The sequence below is a fragment of the Argentina anserina genome, chromosome 4, assembly GCF_933775445.1.
Source record: "Argentina anserina chromosome 4, drPotAnse1.1, whole genome shotgun sequence".
NCBI classification, from domain to species: domain Eukaryota; kingdom Viridiplantae; phylum Streptophyta; class Magnoliopsida; order Rosales; family Rosaceae; genus Argentina; species Argentina anserina.
This window is the reverse complement of record NC_065875.1, coordinates 9,488,460-9,491,982: the sequence shown is the minus strand read 5'-3', so window position 1 is coordinate 9,491,982 and position 3,523 is coordinate 9,488,460. Positions and strand designations below refer to the sequence as shown.

At 43.3% G+C, this 3,523-nt stretch overlaps 1 non-coding gene across 1 annotated transcript; it reads left to right on the top strand.

Moving 5' to 3' along the window:
- Positions 1 to 2,854: 2,854 nt before the first annotated feature.
- Positions 2,855 to 2,961, top strand: LOC126793027 (small nucleolar RNA R71). Its single transcript, XR_007672012.1, has one exon. It is a non-coding gene; the product is annotated as a small nucleolar RNA R71 (small nucleolar RNA).
- The last annotated feature ends 562 nt before the right edge of the window (positions 2,962 to 3,523 follow it).

Genomic DNA, 3,523 nt, shown 5'->3' with positions numbered 1-3,523 from the left:
AATATGACCTAAGACAATACCTTGCGTGACCATAAAGTGACATTTTTCCCAATTCAAAACCAAGTTACTTTCTTCACAACGTTTGAGCACAAGTTCAACATTTTCTAAGCAAGTTTCGAAATCTTTACCATAGACAGAAAAATCATCCATGAAAACTTCAATTTTAGAACCAATATACTCGAAGAAAATGTGATACATACAACGTTGAAACGTACCTGGGGCGTTGCATAAACCAAAAGGCATGCGACGATAGGCAAACGTACCAAAAGGGCATGTGAACGTAGTCTTCTCTTGATCTTCTTCCGCAACACTTATTTGGTTGTATCCACTATATCCATCAAGAAAACAATAGAAAGAGTGACCAGCTAACCTCTCAAGCATTTGATCAATGAATGGCAATGGCATGTGGTCCTTCCTTGTTGTCGCATTGAGCTTCCTATAGTCAATACATACTCTATGACCGGTCACTGTCCTTTGAGGCACCAACTCGTTGTCCTTGTTCTTCACCACCGTGATGCCTGACTTCTTTGGCACAACTTGAATAGGTGAGATCCACCTACTATCCGAGATGGGGTAGATCACGCCACAATCGTGCAACTTGGTGATTTCATCCTTTACAACTTGCATCATTGGTGGGTGAAGGCGTCTCTGACCTTCCTTAGTTGGTTTGGCACCATCTTCTAGCAATATTCGATGCACACACATGGTAGGGCTGATTCCCTTGATGTCGGCTAAGGTCCATCCTATTGCCGTCTTGTGTCTCTTCAACACTTCAATCAATCTCTCTTCTTGCTCCTCATTTAGTGCAGATGAAATGATCACGGGCAATGTATCCTCTTCTCCTAGAAACGCATACTTCAAGTGGTCCGGAAGAACCTTAAGATCAAGCTTCAGGGCTTGCACCACAGAAGGAAGATTCTTGTTAGTAGTTAAGAGAATTGGACTAGGAGAGACAAAGCTTACCTCACGTGCAACCTCAAGAGAGGTCACGTTTTCATGAATGAAGGATGGCACGGCCTCCTTAGCTTCTAGCACCGAAATGTTTGAGCTATCACTTGTAAATCCGGCCCCTTGGCCAATGGTGAGTGCCAACTCGTCATTTGTCAAGGTATCTAGATAGTTATCTGCAAGGGAATCAAGTATGTCAACTGAAAAACAATCACTTAACTCCGAAAGAGGATACCTCATAGCTTCAAAGATGTTGAAGCTAATCACTTCACCATCGAACTCAAAGGTGAATGATCCACTAAACACATCTATTTTCGTTCGTGCAGTCCTCATGAAGGGGCGGCCCAACAAGATAGGGACCTCCTTGTCATCTGCCTCCGTTGGCTCCATGTCTATGACATAGAAGTCGGCAGGAAAGATCAAGCTCGAAACCTGCACAAGAACATCTTCAACATAGCCCAAAGGGACTTTGTTGGAACAATCAGCCAATCGAATCACAACATTATCACGTTTCAAATCACCTAGACCTAGGTTCTCATAGATATAGTGCGGCATTACATTAATAGATGCACCTAAGTCTAACATTATCTTTTCAAATGTCATGTTTCCGATTGTACAAGGGATAGAAAAACTCCCTGGATCCTTAAGCTTAGGTGGTAGCTTTCTTTGGAGCACGGCAGAAATCGTCTCACTCATTGTAACAACCTCCTTCTCTCGAGTCATCCTCTTGTTGGTGCACAATTCTTTCAAAAACTTAGCATACTTAGGATTTTGTTGTATGCATTCAATAAGAGGCATGTTCACTTCCACCTTCTTGAAAATGTCGAGCATGGCTTGATCAGAGTCATCCTTCTTTTGCTTTGCAAATCTACTAGGGAAAGGAACACGAGGAAGATCATTAGTTGAAACCAAACCACTAGAGTTAGGATCCTTACCTTTGTCATGCACGGCATGATCTTCTTTTGGTAGAGGCACGGCATCATTGGCTTTAGAGGAGGCAGGATCCTTCTCTAAGTCTTTGACATTGTAATTCTCGGCCTCTAGTCCTTTAGAAGGCACGGCCTTCTTGTGTTGTTGCAATGGAGCATCCAAGGTCCTCCCACTTCGTGTCACCATGGCCTTTACATTCGGATTAGGCTCAGTTTGGCTCGGCAACTTCCCTCCTTCATGGATCTTGCCCATGAAATCGATCACTTGTCCCATCTGCTTCTTAAGCTCGGTTATGTCTTTAGAATGAGCTTGTTGACCTGTAACTAAAGCTTGAGTAGCAGAGTTTAGATTTTGTTGCCCTTGAGCAAGAGACTTCAAAAGTTCATCATAATTAGGGGAGGATGCATTATTCGAACCATGAACATTAGAGTTAAAGGGAGCAGAACCTTGAGGTACCTGAGGCCTCACAAACAAACCTGAAGGACGAGGTCCTTGACCTTGAGCATTGGATGGTTGAGCATTGTTGCTCCAACGAAAATTTGGATGATCTCTAAGTCCAGGGTTGTATGTGTTCGAGTATGGATCGTACCTAGGCCTTTGTTGCCCCATAAAGTTCAATTCTTCTTCAGTCATTGCACCATTTGGACAATTGTCAGTAGTGTGATCTTTGAAAGAACAAATGCCACATGCTTGAGGGTTGATGTTCGAACCATTGAATGCCTTGACTAACACGTCAAGCTTCCTTTCTAAAGTAGCCATCTGATTCCTTGCATCAACATCATACACCCCACGGCTCTTGCTTCCTCTCTTCTCCTTGGAACTAAATTGGCGATTGTTGTCAGCCAAGTCATCGATTAAGGTGTAAGCTTCTTGACCGGTCTTGTTCATGAATGTGCAGCCACATGCCGAGTCCACCATGCTCTTATTGGTGGTGTCGAGTCCTTCATAGAAGAATTGCACCAAGTCATCCAACGAAATACCATGGTGAGGGCACTTCCTTTGTACTTCCTGAAATTCCTCCCAAGCCTCATAGAGTGAATCACCATCTTTTTGAGTGAAGTTCTGAATCTCCCTCCTAAGACTTTTCGTGAGTTGAGCAGGGAAGAATTGCTTCAAGAACCTCCTAGTCATTTCGTCCCATGTAGTGATGATTCCTGCAGGCAAAGAATATAACCAACGTTTAGCATCATCCTTAAGGGTAAATGGGAACAAAAGCAACCTCAAGCCTTCTTGAGAAAGATGATGAATCGATTGGAGCTTGCAAATGTCCAAGAACTCCCTAAGGTGAACATTAGGGTCTTCCATTGAAGAACCAGAGTACTTAGGCAGCTGCCCAAGCAATTGAACAGGAATGGAGAAGTTAGCTTCATCAGGTGGAGTGAAAGCAATGCATGAGGGTGATTCCGGGGTGGTGGGAATGAATGCATTCTTTAGTGCCATTGGAGCACCAACAGGAATTATGTCACGGCCCGCAATTGTGTCTAAGTCTGAATTGAAGACGAAGGGAAAGGACAGATCTTCCTCTTCTTCTGATCTAAGTGATGAGTTTAAGATTGAATTGCTTGGAGATGTTTCGAAATTCAAAGGTCTACTTATGAAAGAGTTGTTTAAATCTCTAAGTGCTTGAATTCGATCCTTGAGCTCT